Genomic DNA, 27,365 nt, shown 5'->3' on the forward strand with positions numbered 1-27,365 from the left:
CTAACACAGTTTTGCTCATGTACGTACTATAAATTATATTTTAGTGTTATACAGATTCACTTATAAGACATCCCCTTTTTGAGATTTATTTAACTACAACAAAAAATTATCTTTTTAATACAGAATCTGTACATAATATGTATTTCAAATATGATAAAGAGTTTGGCACTTTTTTAAAAAGTGTTTGCAATAGCATTTATCTACATGTTCTGTTGGTAGTAAAGTCTATTTTCCTTTTTTGCTCTGTTGATTTCCTCATCACCAATATTTCTTCATAGCTTAGAAAATTAACTTCTTTTTCTCATTTTTCCTTTACTTCATTCTATCTAACTCAGAGTATGGTTATTACCGTTTGTTCATGTATTGAATTTTTCTACCATTGTCATCACAAATCAGATCCCAAGTTTGTGTTTGTCCCTTAGGTCCTGGGAAATACAGTGTGCCATTGAATTCTCTGGGAGGAGACACTGAGGAGAAATTAAGGGAACAAAGGGTTTATTGGACAGTAGCCTCCGTGAAAGGAAAGAGGCAGGATTAGGCAGAAGAAGCCATCAGACAGCGATGGAGACCATATAAATCATCTCTCTGACCTACAGGGAGGAAAGACTGCCCACTAGGGGAGTCCCACTTGGGTGGAAATGGTTAGGGCCTTGGATCACCATCTTGTTGGCTGGCTGCAGGCTTCCACAAGAAGAGCAGGACCCCAGTGCAAAGCTGTGATGGATGCCCAAGGAGCCATGGCTAGAGGTGTCCACCAACCACACTCCCCACAGCTGGGCAACGGCTCCCTTCTTGAAGGGGGATCTGAGTGGTCCATTTCTGTATCTGCTGCAGATGGGATTCTATCTTACTTTAAACAAATGACAAATGATCAGACGCAGTATTTTGAAAAGCAATGGGAAATTTTAAGACCAATAGAGTTAAATACTGCATCAGAATACATAAATATATCCACTGCACTGTCATTATTTAGCTTTCTAACACTGTACACAAACTTACACACACATATACAGTACTTGTTAATATTTGTAATCATATTTTCTTCACATAAACATTTAAAAATACACAGTGTTAGAAATCCAATAGACAAGGCATGATGTGACCCAAAATGAGTGGAGAAAGAAAAATACAGTTCTTTATACAGGAATCAGTTTTATTTGTAAAGGAAGTTTTGATTATATGTATATATAAAGTATTAAAATGACACATTGGTATTGGAAAGATATGCAAATGTCCACACCTAGTATTTTATAGATATAGGAAGTTTGGGAAGTGACTTTTTTTTTTTTGGCATTCAGTTTATCTTGAATTGTTTTATAGAAATTGCATATTTATTTTTAAGGATTTGCCTAATCAACAAAGTATTGGATATATAAATCTTAAGAATGTTTTCAAAATTATTTGGAATTATTCAAATAATAAGGCACTGGTGTCTTATTTTTATGTTTTTTCTAAGTACTGCAGGGATTGGTGAGCATTAATTATGCATGGACACCAGCTATTAGAAAACACTTATCATAGTTAATAGTTAACATCTGCATTAATACTACATGTACCTATTAATTAACCCCCTTTGTGTGGAATGTTTATGGTGCGTGACATTTTCTAATATTTTCCTCGAGATAGTACGAAAGTTAATGAGAACTGCACATGTGCATGAAGAAGAGAATGGAGCCTTTGTCCTAAACTTATTAAGTTTCTCCAGATGTGATAATATTGTCCTGTCTCCAAATGGCTTTTTTTATTATCACTTTAATAAGATTTAGAATTAGAAAACAAAGTAACACGAGCAAAGAACTTCCTGAACTTGCATTTATTTTTTATTTTCCTTAATAATCTTAAATTTCCTGTAGGTAAAGGAATGTGATTGCAGAGTCAATACACAGCTGATTATAGACCTAGGGACATTTTTCTTGCACATAAACCTGAGTTATAAAGCTGAGAGTATTTTCAAGTCCAGAAGAGAGCTAGGTACAGATTCTACTGAGCATCACCTAACCCATTTTAAAACACCATCTGCTGAAGGCCAGCTATGTCCCTGTAATATGCTAAATGCTTTCACATACACTGACCCACTTAATTATGTATTTATTCAACACATATTTATTAAGCACCTTCTGTACTAAGCAATAGGAATACAACAGTGAGCAAAACAAGCATATTTATCTTCTGTGTGGCTCTTTCAGTGGGGTGGGAGAGACTGATATATTTCCGTCAGTCATCTACTGTTGCAGAACAAACGACCCCAAAGCATTTATCATCACACTCACTGGTATGCAGGTCAGCTGGGCAGCTCAGCTCCATATGTGTCTCATTCTTTTGGGACCAGCAAATGACCAGGTACATGTTCTTCTGAAGGCAATGGCAGAGCTACAAGAGAAGAAGACCCACCCCAAAAGCACTCTTCAGATCTTGGCTCACGTCATATCCACTGACATCCTATTTGCCAAAACCAGTTACAAGGCCAAGCCCAAAACCAATGGGGTGGAAAGTATACCTTGCCCACAATGGGATGGCAAGGGAAATAAACATTTGCTGAACAATAATACAGATTATCACAAGAATTAATCACAAATAATTGAATAATATAAAACTCTGGAGTACCATGACCGTAGGTTGAGTGTGCTTGGTCATAGGAGAGCTGGATCCTGTCTGGGGATCAGGAAGACTTCTCTGAAGACAAGGGGAGATAAGATGAGCTGAGGGCTGAAGGATGGGTCAAAAATAATGAGGTAAAAACGAGATGTGAAGAATCACCCAATCAGACAAAGACAAATATCATATGATATCGCGTATATGTGGAATCTAAAAAAATGATACAAAAGAACCTATTTGCAAAACAGAAACAGACTCACAAACATAGAAAACAAACTTATGGTTGTCAAAGGGGGAGGTGGAGGAAAGGATAAATTGGGAGATTGGGATTGACATATACACACTACTGTGTATAAAATAGATAACTAATAAGGACCTACTGTATAGTATAGGGAACTCTACTCAGTTCAACGGGCTATATGAGAAAAGAATCTTAAAAAAAAGAGTGGATATATGTACATGTATAACTGATTCATTTTGCTGCACACCTGAAACTAACCCAACATTGTAATCAACAATACTCCAATAAAAATTAAAAAAAAAAAAAGATATTGCAAAAAAAGAAAGAAAGAGAGAGGGAATCATCCAAGCAGGGAAATGGTGTGCAGGCAGCATGCCTGTTTCGAGGAACAAGCTTGGGGGCCCTGAAAGTATTGTTCAGAGAGTAAGGAGGAAGGTTGAGGTGCATGAAGCTGGAGGGGTGTGTCAAGTGAGATCTTGCAGGGCCTCGCAGACTGTGCTCAAGATTTCATCTCTATCCTGAGACCAATGGGAAGTGCTGGAGGGGTTTAAGCAAGTGAGAAATGATCACATTCAGTTCTGGGAATTACTCCTGCTGCAATGAAGGGAACAGTTGAGAGTGGACTTGAAGAAATGAAAGTTATCAGCAGATAGACAGTAATCAACCTCACCGGCAGAGTCCACTGCCTGTTTTTATAAACAAAGTTTTATTGGAACACAGCCATGCTCATTCATTTATAGATTGTCTAGGGCTACTTTTATGCTACAATGCAAAGTTGAGTAGTTCTGACAAAGACCATATGCCCCAAAAAGACTGAAATATTTACTATCTGGCCCTTTACAGAAAATGTTTGCCAATGCCTACATAGATGAGAGAGCTTTAAGAAGAAATCATCGAGAGAGAGTGTCTGAAAATTCAATTACATGCAACTTTATTAGTTGTTTCCTTTTTGGTTCTCATCTTATTCTAGAAAAGATTTCACTCATTCCTCCCCATCAGATTTATTGTTTTGGTTTAGTAGACTGTCCTCGCTAGATAGCAAATAATATTCCTGGGAGGAGTAGTCATTAACTCCGCAGTGTCTAAATTCGTCTATGAATGGTTTCCTACAAGGTGAAGTACAGAATAATCAAGTCTTAAATACAACGAGGGTAGCCAGGGACAATCATTGCCTGGACATGGTTTAGGAGAGACAGAAAGACAGAGAAATACCCCATTGGGTAACAGCAGCCAGAGGTGATATGGAATGACTCGACAACTGAAGGTTAAGAATTGAAAGAGTAGGAAGAGAAGAAACCTGGAAGGGGTGAAACCTTCCTTCATAGCTAAATCAAAGGGCAGCTATTTAATCCCCAGCAAGAAAAAAAAAAAGTGAAAGGAGTTAAGGAAGAAGAATGAGCAAGGGCTCATCCAGTTTGCTAGAATCCAGGTCCATGCAAAGAGTCAGTTTTGGTACAAATAATGGGGAAGGTGAATTTGGCCCTCACTGTACTATAGTTACTCCCTCTTCCAACCCGCTGCCTCCTTCCCCATCCCCACCGCCTTCACTGCACCCCTGCCTGAAACATCGCCTTCTGTCCTGGAACTAGTCTCTCTTTTTTCTGTTGTCCACCAAAACCCTCTCTCAGGAAAGCAGCTCTTGGTTATTTGCATACTAATGAGTTTAAAGGAACCTGTCTATTTGTTCCAGAGAAATTACATCTGAGGTCTTCTCATTATAGGAGGAAAATGCTCTGTTAAAGGAATTTCCAGGAACAGTGAGCACATGGCAGAAGATCTTTCTGGAGCTAGAGAAGGTTGTGGCCATGTCCACACCAGGTTTGGCTTGGATATATTCACACCAATGTATTTAGGAATAAAGGCCTCAGTGAAAAAAGAAACCAGTAAATGAGGATGGTATGGCAGGCTGGTAGATTGGTAAGATTGTCCTGACTCTGTATTCAGGTGAAGATAGGCTTGGAGGAAACTCACTTGGGCAAAGGAGCTAAAATAATGTTACATGGTTGATGGCGAATGAGACACATGGTTAGGAATAGACTGGGAGATACTGAGGTAAAGAGTACCAAACCTACAGATATAGGTATAAACTGAGCACAGAGGAAAAGAGATGAGGTTAAAAACAGTGTAAGAAATAACAGACAGAAGGATGATCATGAAGGGCAGAGGGCATGATCCAAACAGCAATTGAGTTACACCCATCAGAGTGGCTAAAATCAACTAACTACAGCAAATGTTAGCAGTGATGGGAAGCAAATGTAATTCTCAGACGTTGCTGATGGGGCCATCAAATGGCACAACAAATTTGAAGAGCTATTTGGCCGTTTCTTTGAGGTTAGGCATTCATCTACCCTATGACTCAGCAACTCCGCTCCTAGGTATTTACCCAAGAGAAGTGAAAACATATGTTCTCCAAAAGACTTGTATAAGAATGTTTATAGCAGCCTTATGCATAATAGCTGCAAACTGGAAACAACCCAAATGTCCATCAACAGGAGGACGGATAAATATATTGTGGTATATTCATACTATAAAGCTAATCCTCAGCAATAAAAAGAATGAACTACTAATACGTGCAACAACATTGATAAATATCAAAAATATTATGTTAAGCCAAGTGTTGGCAAACTACAGTCCACAGGCCAAATCTAGTCCACCATCTGTTTTTGTAACTAAGCGTTATTGGAACAGAGCCCCGCCCATTCATTTCTGTACTGTTTATGACTGCTTTGGTGCAATAACAGCAGAGTTGAGTAGTTGAAACAGGGACCAAGTGGCTTGCAAAGACAAGAGTATTTACTCTATGGTCCTTTATTACAAAAAAAAGTTTGTCAATCCCTGCATTAAGTGAAAGAAGCCAGGCACAAAAGAACATATATTGTATGTGATTCCATTTATATGAATTACAAGAACAGACAAAACCAACCTATGCTGATAGGGGTGAGGGGAGAATGGACTGGACAGGGGCACACAGAACTTTTTGAAATGATGAAAATGTTCTATATCTTGTTTAGGGTGGTGGTTACACATCTGTATACAATTATCAAAATCCATCCAACTAAACACCTAAGATATGAGAATTTTATGAATAAAGAGTTATTTCTTTGAAAAAAAGTTAGAAATACACCACTAAGTCAGCCTTAGCTTAGGAAAAAGAATTACAGAAGAATAATTTGTTTAATACTAAGAAAATTAATTTGGAAATCCAGAAAAAAAAATTGGGTTACAAAATTAATCCCCTCCAAAAAACTGAGATAGTGAGAAACGCACCTGACAGGAAATCAGGGGGTCCAGGTGTTCTGGTTTCCAAAACCAGAGCTTCCACTAATTCGATGCATGACTTTTGTTGAGGCCCTGACCTTCTGCAGGCTTCACTGTGTTCATCTTCAAGTTGCAGGTGTTGGATTTGGCAGTCACGGAGGTCCTTGCCAGTTCCATCGTTCCATGTTTGTGTTCACGCCACCAATAATCAGATGCTCCTCTCCTGTAGCGATAGGCACAACCCCCTGCACCAAGTCCTTTGCCTTCATTATCCAGCTGATCGTGGAAGCTTGCACTTCCCTTTGCCAGCCTGATTTATAGCTTTTGGTGCCAGGTAGGGAAGAATCTAGGAAGGAGTCTCAGACAGGACTGTTTCAGGCAACGTAAGATCGGATCAACTGGAACTGGTGATGAAGACAAACACTGTCTTTTTTACAGCATTACCACAAACAATTTCAGAGAACATAGTATTTCTACCTTCTTTCCTTGACACAAAACCATAGAAAGGAGATATGTTCTCTAATGTGTTTACTCTTAATTCTGTTGTATAAAAGCAAGGTGGGTCAGCCCACATCTTATTTCTCCACCAGGTAGTGGCAAAAAGCTCCCATCATTTACCCTCTCCATTCATTCACCCAACCCAAAAAACATGCTGACAATGTGTCAATAAGCCATGCATTGGGTTAGACATCATCCCCGCCATCAGGGAAGTCATATTCTGGTGAGCTGACTCATTGACAACTTCATGTAGCCCAGTGACTCACCAAGAAAGGAAAGTATCCTGTGCTTTGTTTTTGCTGCTAGACACTCCACAGAAAGCAATCCAGCTTCCCTTCCTCCCATGGCCTCTTCCTCACCAGACTGGTAGCCAAGTCTTTGTTGATAAGATCTAAACTCTCTGCTTACCCCATAGAGAAGATAGAGGTTTTGTTGTATTTCTGGGCTTTAGAAAAAAACACAAGTTATCAGATATCTGGAAAGTCTAGACCAGGGCTTACAGACTCTCAGATATATAAAGGCCAGAAAGATCATATAAATGAGTAAAGTGAACCTGGTGTGAGATGAAAAACAACAGCTGACCTTGGCCTCAGGGATGAGGATACATATAGAAAGGTGGGGAGTACAGAGATGAAGAAAGCAAATGCCAGCCATTACTCACTGCCAAGTTGGCTATTGCCATGGAGGAGTAAAGATTCCACCTTTCCAAACCTGCTGAATTTTCAAGAAAACCTGGACATATTCATATAAAATCCTCATTGGTAAATGATAGCAATTAATTCAGACTTTAAACTCTGTGCGGGATGCTACTGTGCACACGAAGGAAAGACAACAAGAGGGAAATGAGGCCAAACATGGCCCACAGGGCTCAACTTCCACGCCTGGTCTAGGTGCGTTGAGGGAATTAAGTGCCCATCCAAGAGAGGGAGGGTAGCGATGGCAGAGGCCAAGTGACCTGAGCCTGCTTGGGTCCCCTGAGACAGGGCTGGAGAATGGAAGGATGCAATTCAGTGAAATAATGAGAGCAGAGCTTGCTAGGGCATTGCACCTGGGGTGCTGCGCTCTTGGATGGGGACAGGTATATCAGTGACTGAAGAAGCAGCACAAGGTGCCTTTTCTCAGGAGCCTCAGGAATGGCTTCTGTGGCTGAGCCTGGCATGGAAGGAATGGAGTTGTTGGCAGAGCCACCTGCCTTTGAAGGCCATCCCAGAAGAATGACCAAGGCTGCTCCCTATTTTCCAGGACCATATAATCCTCAATTTTCTTGCAGAATCTAAGAAGTAGAGAGGCCGTTCCCTTCACCCCGATCCCCTGCTACCCGTAACAGCAATTATTGACCTCTAACAAAGCTCCCAGGAGTACAGAACCAAGCTGGAATAAGTTTGATATAGAAAACTAAAGAAATCGGCATCTCTTGTATCCAAATTATCATTAAACAGTTCATATAACTGTACATAAACAATTGGTTTAAATACAACGGTTAAACCAGTGGATGGATCAAAGAAGCCTTCTTATTTCAATGTGGATCCCAAACTCCTCCTCTGAGGTGCTCTAAATAAGAAGAGACCCTTAGAGGGACAACAGAAAAGTAGGACAGAGCTATGAAGCTTATACCTGGGATATTTCACTTGTCAGTTTTGGTGGATGTTATATTAGTATCCTGTTGGTGCTGTAATAAATTACCACAAACTTAGTGGTTAAAACAACACAAATTTATTATCTTATAGCTCTGAAGGTCGAAGTCTGAAATGGGTCTCATGAGGCTAAAACCAAGGTATTGGCAGGGCTGGGTTTTTATTTTTTCTGGAGGTTCTAGGGGAGAATCTATTTTCTAGCCTTTTCTAGAGGCTGCCTATATTCCTTGGCTCGTAGCCTCCTTCCACCTTCTAAACCAGAAATTGCACCTCTCTGACCTCTCCTTCCACTGTCATTTCTTCTCCTTCTACAGCTCCCACCTTGCACTTATAAGAACACTTGTGATTACATTGGGCCCACCCAGAAAATGCAAGATAATCTCCCCGTTTTATGGTCAGCTGATTAGCAACCTTAATTCTATCTGCAGCCTTAATTTCCCCTTGCCACAGAACAAAACATATTTATAGGTTCAGGGAATTAGGACATGGATGTCTTTGTGGGTCTCATTATTCTGCCTACCACAGATACCCTGTCTGCAAAGCTAATATGCATCTTCTAAGTATTGCCTTGATTGAAAATCTAATTATTCTCTGACACATATACTCAGTCACCTGGTATACCATATGACAAGAGAGCGGAAACAAAGAGAATATGTTTCCTTGAAGCAGTAGAGTCACAGAGCTAATGCTTTCCAAGATACTAAGAGGAAACTCCTCTTTGAAATTCATGCCAGAGTTGTCAATCAAGGTAGACCAAGGGACTTTGAGTGACTCTTCGGTGACAAGTAGCAGGCATTGGTCAGAAGGATGGCAGAGATGAGCAGGGAAACCAATGGCTATAAACAGAATAAAACTTCTGATACAGTTAGCACTCTGTTCCAATCAACTGTGCTAGTCAACCCCAAATTCCATTTATCCACAACACAACAGAGTGAATGAGAAGGCAGTACAGCCACTGTTGCACAAGAGTTCTAGAATTATGAAATTTTTCTATATACTTAGAGGTTTTACAATATTTCCATCCAAAACTAATAACCTAAGGAAACATACAAACACTTCTGTTAAAGCCACATACGCATATGTCTTTGCTTTCTACTAGAAGTAAATCAACTCAGTATGGTAATACCAGCCATCTTCTACTTATCAGTTCTCTTCAGCTTCTATCAGTTTATGAGAGGTTGTTACTAAATCCACATATGAAGTAGTCACAGTAAAGAAAGAGCCCATAGTCATGACCTTGGACATATGACCTTGGACCTTGAATCTGACATCCCTCTTATGGATCCTACTTACCCAGTGCCATTTCCTACTTATTTTTTAGTTACTTCCATGCCAATGCTCTGTACAGAAGGTGAAAGTGACACTTTGGCACACAAAATAAAAGCACACAGTGACACTTAGTACACAAAATAAAGCAAACAACAGCAGTAGATAGTACTGTGAGATGTTTACTAGCATCTCAGCCATGGCTTTGATTATATGATTTCATAACATTTTTATAAACCATTGCATAAATACATTGTTGCTTAAAATATGGAGAACTTTGAAATGGAAATACAATAAAAAGTGGAACAAATGAACTGCTACAATATAAATGTCATCATCTAGATAAAATCTCTCAAAACATGAGGTCTATAGAGGAAAAAAATAATAAAATGGGTTTTCAGTGATAAAAATAGCCAGGAACAATTGTTCTAACTCAATCACCTTATTTTATACAGGCAGACTCTAAGGTCCTATGAGATAAAGTGCCAGTTAGTGGGTGGTAAAACCAGGAGGTAAGTCCAAGTAATGACACCAGCTGCATCTCTTTACTTCTCTCTACTTCCTGCAATCGGTTTTTTTTTTTTTTTCATTTTTGTCTAAAAAGCATGTGAACATCCAAGTAGCTGCTTCCTCACACTCAATGGAAAAATCTGAGACATGCTAAGGTAACTCTTCATTAAGAATGTCCCAGAACGCAGCACAACCAGACTGTAGCCCCTAAAGTGATGAACTGTAAGCAAGAGTGGTCAAGATTAATGGCCAATTCATACAAAAACTGGTCTTGCCAGACATTCTGGGTCCAATACACCTAGCAGATGCTTTTCCCAGCATGAAAGATGAGTGCCTGGAACTAGCTGGCCTGGATTTCCTACAGGGTGTAGTGTCACCAGTGAGAGAAGAGTTAGAGATTTATTGCTGGACTACAGTGAAATGAAATCATTCTTCGGTCATCAATTCAAACCAACATACAGACTTACTTTTTTTTTTCCTCATAAAAATCCCTTGACACATTTTCCTCCTTCTTCAAGCAACCATTATCTGTGCTATAAAAAATGAGATCAAGTAATACATTTTTATGCAGTCAAGGTAGTCTCCCTGACTATTCACCATTTAATGATAACATTTGCTTTTTAATTCTTTTCAGTTGGAAAAATGCCTTTATTTGTAAACAGCTGCTTAGCAACATGCTTTGTAAATGCTCATGTCTCATTTGGAACACCTATCACTTGATTCTGGAAATCCTTAAATTCCTTGGGGTTTATGCAGTATTCTCAAAACAAGGACAAAAGCAGGAGGAAACATGTGAGAAAGTTGAATCATTCCAATCTTCTAACCAGAAAAGGAATTTAATAAATACAAAAAGCTGCCTTTATTTTGGATGAAACTGATGTGATGCTGAGGGGGAAAAATAAGATGAAATTAAGATCTGGGGAGATAAAGAATAGTTTGTCCATCGATTACAGAGCCCATGTCTAGAGCAGATCAAGTCAGGAGTGGGAGATTGGGAATATATAAGAAGATCTGTTACTTCAGAGTTTTATCATCTGTTTATCACTGGGAATCCCTGGTATCTTGGAGCCAAATTGCAGCCCTAACTTTTTACAGATGGTGGGAGAGAATTCCAATTCCTAGGAGGCCAATCTCCTTACTCACGTGCTCAGGGTATGTGTGTGTATGTATGGAAAAGGAAATACAGAACCCCAGAGCATTTGTGATCATCTAGACCTGTCCACATCACAGGGTAGGAGTGTAGGTGAAGGGATTTCTCTTGGAGTTGGCAGACTCAGACCAACAATGGAAAAATCTGACTTCCCTCTTTTGGATCCTTCCCAGTACCATTTCCTCTCTTTTCTTAGTTATCTATATGCCAAGCTCTACAGAGAAGGTGAAGCTGACAGTTTGGATGCAAGAGTCACCCTACAGGAGAGGATCAACACTCCCTTGTCAAAACTGATTGACATTGCCTGTAAACATTAATTAAACAGCAGCCCTCCCTCTGCTGTATCCACTCTTTAGTGTTGGTAAAGAAAAAGATACTCAGGAACAAAATAACATATGAAAATAAGACATTATGTGAAAACAAGGCAGAATAAGTATGGTAGCCAGCCTCCAAGATGGCTTCCTATGATTCCTATCTCCTCCCCCACTGTATTATACCAAGGTGGTCTGTGTGACCAGTGGAATGTAGTACAATGTCTAAAGACATTGCAGCTTCCCTCTTGGTTGCATCTCATTCTCTGTCTCCCTTGGAATACTTGCTCTGGGAGAAGCCAGCTTCCAGGTCTTGAAGACATTAAGGAAACTCCATGGAGAAGCCATATGGCAAGGAACTGAGACTTTCAGCCAACAGCTGTGTGAGTGAGACTTCTTGAAAATGCATCTTCCAGCACCACTCCAGGCTTCAGGTCATGCAACCCAGACCCTGAGCCAGAACCGCCGAGCTAAGCTATTCCTGGATTCCGGACCCTCAGAAACTGTGAGATAATAAATGTTGTTTCAAGCCACTAAATATGGGTGTTATTTGTTGTGTATCAATAAATAACAATACAATAAGTTAGAATACAACATTTGAGAAATTTAGACCATATCCCTGATGATAATGTTATATTTATTCTTTTGGAAAAAGAAATATCTGGAAGAGAAACTGTTTTATCTTATTGGGAGAATGTAAAATGCATTTTCTAGCCATATGAAATTAGGTTTTCAAATGACTTTCATTCACCCAGTTGTCAAGCATCTTGTATACACACACTACTAGGATAAAATGATAGACATACAAAGACACACCAATGTCTTTAAAATGCTTAAACTAATAGTCCCACACTGACACCTTGCAGCATGTTTTGTTTTCCTCCTTAGTATTTGTTTGCATTTTATTTAATCTGAATTAAGAGCTATCTATGCTGGATATTTTTCATTTGGCCTTCGAGATCCACTCCCCCTCTGTTCCACCCTGCTTTGTACCCAGGGGGCTGGCTTATGGGGACTGAATCAGTGGGCCCCTCTGCCCTCAGGGTTTCTCTTGGTTTCAGCCAATAGAGGACTATGCAGAAGATCAGAGCATGAGAGAAGGAGATGGCGGTGCTTATGTAGTTGGCTCCTTCCCTACCATGGATTGGCTACTTCTTTCCATCCAAGACCATGCTCCTGTCAGACAGCCCTCTCAGCCGTCCCCTACAGCCACAGCTGAGCCCTTTCGATCAAGAAGCAGTAATGCTCCCTGCTCTTGCTATCTCCAAAGTGCTTCACCATACCTTGATGGGTGAAGGAAACCCTGTTCGCATCTTTTAAACAATTCCTTTATTTGTCAATGAGCTAATTTGAATGTGCCATGTATGCCCTGCCAGGACTGAACAATGCATTCACCTTTAAAAAATGGGAGATTTCCCATAGAGGTCAGGATTTTCACATCCATCTTAAAAATCAGAAGATCTGGCAATATGAGGTTCATTTTCCCAAGCAGCTGCTATCTGTGCCCCTTTTGAGATCTCATATTTCCTACCCACCAGTCCCCACCATTGCCTACTATGTGACCCACTGGCCAACTTTCAAACATTTATGTGATCTGCTTGTCCCTTTATCCTAATTTGAGTTTGTGGGCTCAGGCTAAATCTGTGGGAGGAAAAAGAGAGTCTTGAACACAAATCACCATTATACAGTGTGGTGTGTTGACGCCAAGAAATGATTAGGACAATGGCTATTAAGTGAATGGAACTTTCATTTCTGTCTATGTGAAATGTCATGAGGGAAATGGACCTTGATGCCTTACTTTGAAGAAAAATAACACACTTGAAGCATGGCATATGAACTAGCTAGGAAGCCTGGTTGCTATTTATACCATTGCTTACATGGAAAAATTAATTCTGGGATCCAAAAAGCTGATTTAACAATAATACTTTTGTGTTATTAACCCTTATTTATGTCATTAATAACCCTTATAAGTAACTCTAAGTAATTACTTTTAAAGAAGGTATGTGCAAATAGAAAATGTCCTGGGACTTCCCTGGTGGTCAAGTGGTTGGGACTCAGTGCTTCCACTGCAGGGGGCACGGGTTTGATCTCTGGTCAGGAAATAAGATCCCACGTGCCCTGCAGTGGCAAAAAAAAAAAAAAAAATCTAGGATTAGTGACCTTGATCTAAAAGATTTTAATGGAAAAACATTAAAATTGTGGGGGAAATGATGTTCATTATCACCAACATTATTTAACATCATTATAGATGAACTAATCAAGGTAATTAGACAATAAAAATAAATGAGGTATAAGTAGTAGAAAGGAAGAGTCAAAATTATTATTTGTTGATGATGTGAGTTTACAGACTAGAAAACTCAAAAGAGTTGATGTAAGAACTACCGGAAACAATAATAGAAAAGTAAGGTGATGAGTTACACAAAGTTTTTTGTTAAATCAATAACTTTCTATATATTCATTCATTCAGAAAATATTTTGTAAGCACCTATTATTTGCCATACAACATTCTAGGCACTGGAGATACAGAAGTAAACAAACCAGATGAAAAATTCCTGTCATCATGGAGCTTATATTCTGTGAGGAAAGACAGACACTATATAATGTTGATGAAAAAATTACTCTATAAACCTGAGAACAAAATGGAGCATTTTATTCAAGCCAACCTGAGGATTATAGTCCAGGAAACAGTCTTTCAGAAAGCTCTGAGGACTGTTCCAAAGAGGTAATGGGAGGAGGCCAGTACATATGTGATTTTGGTGAAGGGGTACGTGCAATCAAGTGCATCTTGGTAGAAGGTTACTGCTATTCTCAAGGAACAGGTATCTTGAATGGTTTTAGTGTTTTTCTAAGTATGGGAACGTGCAAGAAACTCAGTTCATAAAATTTTGTCCTGAAAATGTGTCACTATCTGAGGACCGGTTCTGCTAGTTTTCCCACAGAACAAGATGCCTCATCCTGATCTTCACCCTTAGCAACTACAGTGGCTAATGATTTGATTCTTGTAGAATTGGATGGTAAGCAACATTCTTTATTTTACAATTCCTTCCCTTTCAGTCGTAATTTCAACCAACTTTTGTGTGGCACTTCATGACCAGTTTGTACCACGGCACTAGGAATGCTCATTCCCAGGTCAGGCAAGGGTTTCATTGATAGTGCACTCAATGTTCTATTACTGGACTAGGCCCTGTTAACAGTAGCCAAAATCTCTGGACCAGAGACTAGTCTTACTAGTCTGCCATGGTCCAGGAAATGGTTCCCTCTTGTTGCTTATTCCCATATCTAGAGTTACACTATTATAATCATTGATCTTACAGAAAGATATAGTTGGTCAATCATTTCAAGTCACCTAGTCATTATTTTTATCAGAGGCTCAGTTGCACATTTGGTAATACAAGAAACAATCATCTTGTAAAATAGGCAGAATACAAGTAATATAGCTAGTAACATTAATAAGGTCATAAGTAAATACTTAGAACTTTCATTAGGTGTGACCCCGTATCTCCCCAGGTTGGCTGACCCAGTCTTTCTGCACTAATTGCTATCTTTAAGGCAAGGGATATATAAGCATTGTATGTAAAGTTCACCAAAGATGTCTGCACATACAAGGCGGGTGGTGGGTCATCGTGACCACCTACAAGATTAAGAAAGAAACATTACCTTCTAAGGAGTTACATGGCTGGCACCAGGAGAAGAAAACTTGATCTTTAAGGTCGAGCAGGTATTTCTGCCGTTGGGGAGGTCTGGTTAATGCATAATGTAGACGCACAATGCACACTAGGGGGAGGGAGAAGGCCAAACAGGTGGAGAAAAAAATTTGTATAAGGTTTTCTTGTCTTGTCTTAAAATATGAATTTTATTTCATCAATAAGTAAAACGTATGGTATGCTAAACGGTGTTTAGTGTTAAGGATAAAAATAAAGCAAGGAAGGAGGGTACATGGTGTATGAGGGACTGCAATTTTATACAAGGTGGCCAGGGAAGGTCTTATTGAAAAGATGATAATATGTAAAGAGCTTAAGGGAGTGATGGATATATCTGGTGGATGAAGGTACTAAGCAGAAGGACAGCAAGTACAAAGGACTTGAGATAGGATCCAATTAGAAAATATTATGGAAGGAAAATTCCATTCACAATAAGCAAGCAAAAAGAGAAAACATCTAAGGACAATTACTAAAAGAAGTACGTAAAATCTATGTGAAGAAAACATTGACACTGTAGTAAGAAATACAAGAAGAGCTATGTAAGTGGGCAGTGTATCCATTAGGGCTCCACAAAGGAAGGAGAATCACTATGAGTGCTAAGAAATACAGAATTGATTACAGAATCAGACCTCATTCAACTGTGGAAGGAGCTGGGGAAGAAAATGTCCAATGGGAAACCTTAAAATCAGAGAAGAGTCACCAGCTCTCCTGAGCACTAGCCCAGATGGAAAAGTCAGAGCTTGCAGGGGGATCAGGAAGCAAGGCACATGCAGCTGCCAAAGGTGATATGCAAAGAGAGATGAGCATATTAACCTGGGAAGACTACCACCTCTGCATAGGTACCACCTCCGTGAGTTCACAGCCAAATATCAGTTCATGGGACTGGTTTGCTCTTGGTCAGTAGGGTCAGAGTCAGGAAGAGAAGCAGGACATGGAGTGGAGAAGAGTAAGAATCCACTGGAACCCAGTTGCCCCTCTGCACCTGCCTCTCATCACCTCTGTCCACAATGACATTAGAGCTAAGGGCTGCTGCTTCACATCTGCCTTGCAAACCTCACACAAGTTTCTCTTCTGGTGAACTCCAACCTGGAACTACACAGGGAAGAAGATGCTGAAAAACAAAGCCAAGGTGATGAGTAAAACTGCAAAAAGACCCATTGTGCCCTTGAATAAAAAGACTCCTTTAGACCTACTGTATAGCACAGGGAACTCTACTCAATATTTTGTAATAACCTATATGGGAAAAAAATCTGAAAAAGAATGGATATATGTATATATATAACTGAATCACTTTGCTGTACACCTGAAACTAACACAAGATTGTAAATCAACTATACTCCAATATAAAATAAAAGCTAAATTAAAAAAAAAAAAAAGACTCCTTTACCCGACCTCCACATAACAAAATCATCAGATTAAACAATACCTTCTCCTCCCATTGTAAAGCAGACTTGGCATTGTAAATCAGGGCATGCTAGTGGGTTGCTCTCTGTTTCTTCAGCCCCCCAAAATTGTGGTACATGTTTACCAAAGGCTCTTAGCTTTGTTCCCAAACCTGTTTATGCCAATTGCACTTGTTGTAAACATGTAATGAAAATAAAACATTCAGTAAAACAAAAATAAAAACAAAAAGATTCCCTGCTGTAGAGATGTCAATTTCACCTAAACTAATTTATAAATTCATTACCAATAGGATTTTGTGGGGGCAAGACTGTCAGATGTATTAGGAAAGTTCACCTGTAAAAATAAAAATGTGAGAATAGTCAGGAAAATTCCCAAAAGGAAAAGGAGGCATCTGTCTCACAAGATATTAAAACGTAATAAAGCTACAATAATTAAAGCTCTTTGATACTGGAACAATGGAAGAAAAGAGTTGAGAAACAGACCTAAATATATATGGGAATTTTAATAAAAGTGTATGTCAATTTAGTAAGGAAAAGAAGGATTTTTTTTAATGATGTTGAAACATGTTTGAGGAAGGCCTCAAAGCACAGGATGGAAAACCTAAAAGCCATATAAAGAAAAGAGTGATAAAAATGACTATATTAAAATGTAAAGCTTTTTAATAGAAAAAATACATAATAAACAAAGTTGAAAGACCAACAACAAATATTGGAAAGCATATGTACACCACATTTGAAGCACAAAGACTAATTTCTTTTTTTTTAATAGAAAACTCTCCTAAGGTGTTTTTTCTTAATTTTAAAAAATTTTTATAGAATTTTTAAAGGTTACTTTCATTTACAGTTATTACAAAATATTGGCTATATTCCCCATATGGTACAATACATCCTTGAGTCTATCTTACACCCAATAAAAGGCTAATTTCTTTTGTTTAAAAAGAACTCATAGAAAAAAGAAAAAATAATTCAGATAAATTTTAGAAAGGAGAAGATGAGCGATGCAATAGAAAAATGGAGATAGATATAAAAAGTTTACCAAAAATATAAATACAAATAGTCAATAACTTATTTGAAAAGATATTCAGATGTTCAACTTCATTGATAACTAAAGAAATGCATGTCAAAATAATAGTGAAGTGTTATTTTGTTCCAGTCCAATGAGCAAAACTTAGGAAGCTTGATACTACCCAGTGTTGTCAGAGGTGAGGAAGAAGACATCATACTCCCAATCTCTCAAGTCATTTGATCCCTCACATTAGTGGCTCCTCTGGGTTAGTTTCTCTGCCTTTCACCTTTTCACTCAAAGCCCAGATCCAGTTCCTTCCCTTTCCAATCCAAAGAAGAGCTGGGACCAGAATGTGGTTTTAAATAACACTTTATGAGTGATTGAGGAATAACAAATGTAGAGTTTGGAGAGTGACTTTTACTGCTACTAAAAGTGGTCACTTGCAACTTGACTCTACTCCTAAGTTCTCTATCTTACTCTTAATTGTCTACCATGAGACAAGGCCAGCTTCCCCCTCACCACCCAGAACCTCTAGGTCTCTCCCATTCATAGCCCCATAAAAGCTTTAGCCTCAACCACAGGTAGAGATCCTCCTCTACCCCAATCTGAGGTACACTCATTTCATGCCCCAGGATAACTGGCAGTGGAATGATATTTTTCTTTCAGTAGACAAAATCACAATAGCCAGAGGTATGTTTCTCAAAATCTGTTGGATAGCATCAAGTGAGATTTATTAAAAGTTTATCAAAATCCATATGTAGGGAAAAAATTTTTTTCTTTAACTCTTTCAAGCACATAACTGTCCATCTCAAAATACATCCAGTTCATACTACTGAATTGAACACTTAATACCTCCAGTTGCACCATCTGCAGTCAGAGACACAGTGACTTCAAATCTTTTTTAAGAACTCTAGGTAAATATTTGCTTTACACTCATTCCTATGATAAAGCGAAATCAAAGTTGCTCCAAGTGTGAACTAGGATTCCCGTTATCTGCAGCAACCAAAAATTGAGGACTCTCCTAAGGGCACTTATCTCAATAAAAGATAATTTAAAGTCTCATCTTCATCAAACACTCAGCTTCATGTAATTCAAATTTTCTATACTTCAAAATTTTTTATTATTTCTATATTTAGACCAAATGAATGAATGCCCTTTAAAATAACTTTTTAGCCAGTGAGGTTCAGAAGACAAAGCATATCTCCAAGGGCATAATCATTTTGAAAAATTAACCAGCCTCTATCAGGATCAATTGTAGACAAACTTGGCACATGACAATTAAGGTTTATCTTGGCACACTTGCTTCCCCTTTGGGTCTCCTCTCTCTTCTAGCACTGAACCAATCTTCCAGGAACATGTCTTCTTTCTGGTTCTTAACTAGCCAGAGCATTCCCAATTGTGCTATCACTAGGTTTCTTCTACTCGCTAGCTGTGATTTAAATCAGAAAATAAAAAATGATACAACAATTCTCCAAAGGCAATTTCCTTGTGATATGGGGACTATCAGACATTGTGTAGTAGGAGAGGCATTTGTGAAACTTCAAATCTCACCATTTAATCTGTTTGTAAATTCTCTCCTTCCCCTCACTTTCCATTTGCTTATTCTTTTGCTACAGATAGATAGAAAGGAGAGAGCTCTGATTTTATTAAGAATTCAAGAGCAAAAGAGAAAAAAAATCAGAGAATTCAACTTTTTCAAAAAAATGCACTCATATTGCAACCAGGCAATCAGGACAGCTGTAGAGAAAAATCTCATGAAATGGAAATTAAGACCCATCCCACGTTTAGGTCCACAGCTGGCAATTAGGAAATTTAAAGTGAGCTTTGTAACACATTTTTATCAATTTCCACAAATAAACTGTCTCAACGCGACTCACGCCACCTTTTTTCTTTTCCATATGAGAGTTTTTCTCTCTCTGTATGTTTTCAAAATAAAGAACTCTTTTCTTCAGCCATTAACAGATACACCATGCTGAGAATTGCAGATGAAATACAATCTGTTTAGCTTATCTGAAGGCTGGATCTTGTTCATAAGATTTCAGAAACTGCTTTATTTACCTTCATAAACACCATCCCTTGCCCACAATTCAAAGTACACACACTCACAGTGGTCTTTCTGTAGAGCTTTTTCTTTAATGACCTAGAAGAGAAATTTCATGTGGGAGTATAAAAGAGAGGAAAATATTTGGCAGAAGTTTGAGAGCATTTGACAATGGCTTCAAAGATTCCAAAGATTAGATTAGGAAGTTTGCAGAATGTTTGAGGAATAAAGCAGTGCATTAATTAAGGAAATTGTATTTGACTTAAGACAGACTTCTCCACTAAACATGCCTACGCAATTGCAGTTCCCAAAGTAGCTGTGCTATGAAATGGAATTTTTCATAATATCTTTGAATATACTTTGCCTCTTAATGACTCTAATGATCCCCCCTTCTTAGTATTTCCCAAGTAATCTCCTACCCTTGAGTAATTTGCTTCTAATCAATAGACTCTCTTTTGCTGGCTTTGATGAAGCTACTGTCATGTCGCAAGGAGTAGAGTGTTCTTGCCCACATTGCAAGGGATTGAGGGTGGCCTCTGGCCATCAGCCAGCTAGGAACTGAGGCATTTCAAGTCCAACAGCCCTTGAGAACTGAATCTGCCCACAACCACATAAGTGAACTTGGAAGTAGGTCCTTCCCCACTTGAACCTTCAGGTGAGACTTTGGCACTGGAAAACCCTTTGACTGCATCTTTGTGAAAGTCCATGAAGCAAAGGACCCAGCTAAGCTATGCCCAGATTCCTGACCTAAATAAATTGTGAGGTAATAAATGTATGTTGTTGTATGTCATTAAGAGTTAGTGTAATTTGTTATGTAGCAATAGATAACTAATACAAGTATACATTTCCCATTTTGAAAATATCTGTAATACCTATAATTTTCTATAGACATGTTACTGTATACTTGTGAAATAACTTACCAAAATTCTCCCTAACACACTATTTTTACATTTTAGTTTTAGCTGTGATAAGACCCAGTAGAACTAATAATGACCAGAAGAATCCAGCCAAGTTGTGAATGCAAGCAAAAAGTTCTTGAAGAATATTAAAAGTGTTACTCCAGTGAACACACAAATGAAAGAAAGAAAAACAGCCCTATTGCTGATATGGAGAAAGTTTAAGTGGTTTGGATAGAAGATAAAACCAGCCACAACATTCCCTTAAGCCAAAGCTTAATCCAGAGGAATGTCCTAACTCTCTTCAATTCTATGAAGCTTGAGAGAGGTGAAGAACCTGCAGAAGAAAGGTTTGATGCTAGCAGAGGTTGGTTCATGAGGTTTAAGGAAAGAAGCCATCTCCATAACATAAAAGTATAAGGTGAAGCAGCAAGTGCTGACATAGAAGCTGCAGCAAGTTATCCAGAAGATCTAGCTAAGATAATTAATGAAGGTGGCTACACTAAACAACAGATTTTCAAGGTAGTGAAATAGTCTTCTACTGGAAGAAGATGCGATCTAAGATTTTCATAGCTAGAGAGGAGAAGACAAAGCCTGGCTTCAAAGGACAGGCTGACTCTCTTGTTAGGGACTAATGCAGCTAGTGACTTTAAGTTGAAGCCAATGCTCATTTACCATTCCAAAAATCTTAGGGCCCTTAAGAATTATGCCAAATCTACTATGCCTGTGCTCTGTAAATGGAACACAAAGCCTGGATGACAGTACATCTGTTTAGAGCATGGTTTATTGAATATTTTAAGTCCACTGCTAAAATCTACTGCTCATAAAAAAAAAAAAAAAAACTTTCAAAATATTACTGCTCATGGACAACGCACCTGGTCACCCAAGAGCTCTTATGGAGATGTATGAGATTAATGTTGTTTCCTTGCCTGCTGACACAACATCCATTTTGCAGCCCATGAATCAAGGAGTAATTTCAACTTTCAAGTCTTATTATTTAAGAAATATATTTCATAAGGCTATAGCTGCCATTGATAGTGATTCCTCTAATGGATCTGAGCAAAGTAAATTGAAACATTCTGGAAAGGAGTCACCATTCTAAATGCCATTAATAATATTCATGATTCATGGGAGGTGGTCAAAATATCAATATTAACAGGAGTTTGGAAGTTGAGTCCAACCCTCAGGGATGACTTTGATGGGTTCAAGATTTCAGTGGAGTGATAAGTGGTTGATATTCAAAATATACAAAAAACCCATACAACTTGACATTAAAAAATAAAAAGAACAGCAACCTGATTTAAAAATGGGCAGAGCACCTGAATAGACATTTTTCCAAAGACGACATCACAGATGACTAATAAACACATGAAAATATGCTCAACACCACTAATCATCAGGGAAATGCAAATCAAAGCCACAATAAGATATCACCTCACATCTGTCAGAATGGCTATTATCAAAAAGACAACAAATAACAAGTGTTGCCAAGGATGTAGAGAAAAGGAAACACTTGTGCACTGTTGGTAAGAATGTAGATTGATATAGTCACTACAGAAAACAGTATGGAGGTTCTTCAAAAAATTAAAAATACTACTACCATATAATCCAGCAATTCCACTTCTGCATCTTTTCCCAAACAAAAAACCTCCACTAATTTGAAAAGATATATGCATCCCTATGTTTATTGCAGCATTATTTACAATAGACAAGATATGGAAGCAACCTAAGTATCCATTGATAGATGAATGGATAAAGATGTGGCATACATATATCAATTTATACAATGGAATATTACTCAGCCATGAAAAATAATTAAATCTTGCTGTTTGCAACAACATGGATGGACCTAGAAGGCATTAAACTAAGTGGCATACATCAAACAGAGAAAGACAAATACCATATGATTTCACTTATGTGGAATCTAAAAAAGCAAATGAACAAACATAACAAAACAGAAACAGAGTCTAGATACAGAAAATAAACTGTGGTTGCCAGAGGAAATGGAAGCAGGGGAATGAGTGAAATAGGTGAGGGAGATTAAGAGGTACAAACTTCCAGTTATAAAATAAATAAGTCACAGGGATGTAATGCACAGCATAGGGAATATAGTCAATAATATTGTAATAACTTTGGTGACAGTGGTAACTAGACTTATGGTGGTCTAGTTTTGTAAGGTATAAAAATATCGAATCACTATGTTGTACACCTGACACTAATATAATATTGTAAGTCAATTATACTTCACTTTAAAAAAAAAGACTTCAGTGGAGGAAGTAACTGCAGATGTAGTGGAAATAGCAAGAGAACTAGAATTAGAAGTGGAGCCAGAAGATGTGACTGAATTGCTGCAATCACATGAAAAAACTTTAATGAATGAGGAATTGCTTCTTATGGATGAGCAAAGAAAGTGGTTTCCTGAGATGGAATCTACTCCTGGTGAAGATGCTGTAATGATTGTTGAAATGATAACAAATGATTTAGAATATTACATAAACTTAGTTGATAAAGCAGCAGCAGGGTTTGAGAGGACTGACTCCAATTTTGAAAGAAGTTCTTTGAAAGAAGTGGATAAAATACTATCAAACAGCATTGCACGCTACAGAGAAATTGTTCATGAAAGGAAGAGTCAATCCACGCAGCAAACTTTACATGGTATCTTATTTTAACAAACTGCTACAGCCACTCCCACCTTTAGCAACCACCATCCTGATTGGTGAGCAGCCATCAATATCAAGGCAAGACTCTCCACCAACAAAAAGACTATGACTCGCTGACGGCTCAGATGGTTAGCATTTCTTTTAGCAATAAAGTATTTTTTAATTAAGGTACACACATTTTTTTAGACATAATGCTATTGCACACTAAATATCCTACAATATAGTGTAAACCTATGCACTGGGAAACCAAAAAATTTGCATGAATTGTTTTATTTGCAATACTCAATTTATTGTGGTGGTCTGGAATCCAACCTGCAATATCTTCATGATATGCCTGTATGCTCTAGGGCAAGCAGGGGAAGGGTCCCTAATTTTGGGAGATCCTGACTCACCCAACGTGATCCTCCTGCCCCTGGGGGGAAAAATATGTGCATTCCCAAGGTCATGTGCTGGACATAGAATCACAGCAAAGGGAATTGGATGGCTCCATGACAGATTTCCCTCAGACCAGGAGGGGGTGGGGCTGACTATGTCTACTTCACTGAGTGGCTACCTTTCTCAGTATGCTGAAAACCATGAGGTCTTCTCTCAGGAGGACAAACACAAACATGCCTCACTTTTTTGGCCTTCTCTTTCTAAACTGTATGGAGACTGACCCTTTCCATTATAAAATTACTTCAGGGAAGTCAAAATGAATTAGAGCACCGAGTCTTTTATATTAACTGCATTATAATGTCTTCAGTGAGATCTGAGGAATTCTAGCACCTGATGAACCGTGAGGATGCTGTTTTCTACCCTTCCCTTCAAATTGTGGAGTCTCTGGCTCCTGTGGAGTGACTATAGTTTATGAACCCAAAGAAGGCCAAGCGTTTGGCCAACACTGTTGCTGGAGAGTCTTGCCTTGATGTTGACGGCTGCTCACCAATCAGGATGGTGGTTGCTGAAGGTGGCAGTGGCTACGGCAATTTGTTATAATAAGATGCCATGTGAAGTTTGCTGCGTGGATTGACTCTTCCTTTCATGAACAATTTCTCTGTAGCGTGCAATGCTATTTGACAGTATTTTATCCACTTCTTTCATAAGAGTTTAAAGTACACACTGAGCCTGAGCGTCTGGAGCCTGTGCTCCGCGACAAGAGAGGCCGCGACAGTGAGAGGCCCGCGCACCGCGATGAAGAGTGGCCCCCGCTTGCCGCAACTAGAGAAAGCCCTCGCACAGAAATGAAGACCCAACACAGCCAAAAATAAATAAATTAATTAATTAATTAAAGTACACAAAACATAATAGTTTCTCAGTAATTAATACCTGTTGATTACTTGATGCTTGATCAGTGATATGACGAACGGAATTGTCTTTCAGAGATAACTATCTCCTAATAAAGTCCTTCAATAATTAATTCCCTTTGGCTAGTGCCCAAGGCCCTTCTGGCACTGAGCAGAGCAAACAGCTTTTATTGAGATCCCAAAACGCTTACTCTGAGATATCTTTGTCCTTCTATACAATTAACAGTTCTGTGCAAGGGCAGTGGAGTAACTATCTGGGTGCCCCTTGACGTTGAGAGAGCTAAAGGAATTTTTTTTTCCTTTCCTCTAAAATCTACTGTGATCAAAGAAGACTTAAGGGTGTCAAGAAGAAAAACAACCTAACACAATTTGTATTGAATTTTGAAAAATCTTTCCCTGTAGCCATGGGTAACTGGATAAGAAAACACTAAACAAGTCCCCTTGGGATACTACATGATGGTATTCAATTTTATATCTTGCCTCCTGCATTGGGGATTTCTTTAAGATACAGACAGACTCTGAGAGACAGACGTACGAATAGAAGCATTGCTCAGTGATGAGATTACCCTTGGGTATAAGGCAAATGTACTTCCAAATAGATCTTGGGAAAGGAAAGGAAAGGAAAGGAAGGAAGGAAGGAAGGAAGGAAGGAAGGAAAGAAAGAAAGAAAGAAAGAAAGAAAGAAAGAAAGAAAGAAAGAAAGAAAGAAAGAAAGAAAGAAAGAAAGAAAGAAAGAAAGAAAGAAAGAAGGAAGGAAGGAAGGAAGGAAGGAAGGAAGGAAGGAAGGAAGGAAGGAAGGAAAGAAAGAAAGGAAAGAAAGAAAGAAAGAAAGAAAGAAGGAAGAAAGGAAAGGAAGGAAGGATGGAAGGAAGGGGGAAGGAAGGAAGGGAGGAAAGAAAGAAAGAAAGAAAGAGAGAAAGAAAGAAAGAAAGAAAGGGAAAGAGAGAAAGGGGGAGAGAGAGAGAAAGAAGGAAAGAAAGAAAGAAAGAAAGAGAGAAAGAAAGAAAGGGAAAGAGAGAAAGGGAGAGAGAGAGAGAAAGAAGGAAAGAGAGAAAGAAAGAAAGAATGAAAGAAAGAAAGAAAGGGAAAGAGAGAAAAGGAGAGAGAGAGAGAAAGAAGGAAAGAGAGAAAGAAAGAAAGAATGAAAGAAAGAAAGAAAGAGAAAGAGAGAGAGAAAGAAAGAAAGAAAGAAAGAAAAAGGAAGAAGGGAAGGAAGGAAGAAAGAAAGGGAGGGAGGGAGGAAGAGGGAGGGAGGGAAGAGAGGTTGATTTCTTATTTCAGTGGTATAAGAAAAAGCACTAAGTATTTTAAAGGTTACCCATAATGCTCCAAAGAGTCACATATGAAATTATTTCAGATACAGAAGGAAATTGTGATGGTAAGTATTCAATTTACCTTTCTGACGGAGCAGCAAAATTCCCCCCTACACTCCCTGTGCTCACTCTCCTGCTCAGATCTAAGAGGAAAAACGGCAGTTCTGATTTCTTGCTCCAAGAGGTATGGAAGAGAAACGTTACATGATTAGATAAAATTTTCCTTCACTGGGGAGTAAGGCTCCTATGTCACTATAAAAATCAGAATGCCCTCTGTTAGCAGACTGTGTACTTAATTAGGGTCTGAACTGTCGCTGTTCAATATGCTAATTATATGCTTAAGAACACCCATTATAATTTTTAATCTATCACTCTGCTAGATATGGTACCTTCTGGATATATAATTACATAACCAAGGAATCTTAAAATACTCTCAGGTTACCTTTTCCCAGTCAAGTCACATCATTCATGTAGTGAACATAATTTGGGATTGTATAACCACAAAAACATATTGGGACTTCTTCCCCATCTATGCCAGAAATTTTCAGATACATCCCTAATTCTTCATCTGAAATATTCATCTCTCTCTCTTTTTCTTTTTTTCTTTCATCTAAGGAATTCTTCTTTTCTATCAGGCAGAATAATGTCCCCAGAGACCTCAGAACTGTAAAAAGAGTCCCTCCTCTGATGAGGGGGGGCTGGAAGAGAAGAAGACTGGCCAGAGAGACTAGAGCATCTTATCTTTAGTCTAGACTGTGACTTCTGGAAATTGTAGGATGCCTGCTCTCACAGTCCCTGGGATTTAAAAACAAGTATAAATGTAAAAATGACACTTAGCAGTCTCCACACCTCCTCCTGCTCTCGGTAATATAAGACAAGCCAGGATCCCTGTATTCATATTAACCATTTCCTATCACCCTGCTTGTGGGGACCATCAATACAGCTTTCCACTGGACAGCGGACAATTCCCCAGCCCAAATCCACAGCACTGTGTGTCTGGGGAGAGAACAGAGTGTAGCGTGAGCTGACAGTATAGCATCATCCCCTCTGTCACTCCTGGAGGCTTCTAGCCCTGGATGAACATTCTTCTGACTCAAAAAGTCACCGAGGGAAACCAGGCAGGAATCTGCACCTCAGCTGGCGGGGGCAGGGAGAGCAGCAGAGCCCACCTCAGGCCTCCCTCATCCCTCCTCCCCATGGACGTGATGGCGGCCAACATCCAGGGGGGTTCAGACTGAAGCTTCAGAGGGAGAGGGAGTCAGTCAATCACCAGCTGCCTCACAGGCCACACAGCAAAAGGGAGCAAGGATTCAAGGACCCGGCTATGACCCTCCCCCCCCAACCCTGGAACTCCCAGAAATGCTTGGAGAAGAGAAGCCTATGAACAGAGAAGAGAGAAGAGCCCCTTGGATGGGGCACTGGTTGCATTTTTCCTCAGAGTACTGAAGCCTGGAACACCTGGGCTCCACAAAATGTGGAACTACAAAACAGTTTAGGGGCTATAATTGGGATATGGCCCCCACAAACAAGCAATAGAATAAATAAATGAGGTGAGGAAAACAGGGGTTTGGGGACTCAGGGAAGAGATGGTAAGGCTTC

Source organism: Eubalaena glacialis, chromosome 1 (genome assembly GCF_028564815.1).
Source record: "Eubalaena glacialis isolate mEubGla1 chromosome 1, mEubGla1.1.hap2.+ XY, whole genome shotgun sequence".
Lineage (NCBI taxonomy): Eukaryota > Metazoa > Chordata > Mammalia > Artiodactyla > Balaenidae > Eubalaena > Eubalaena glacialis.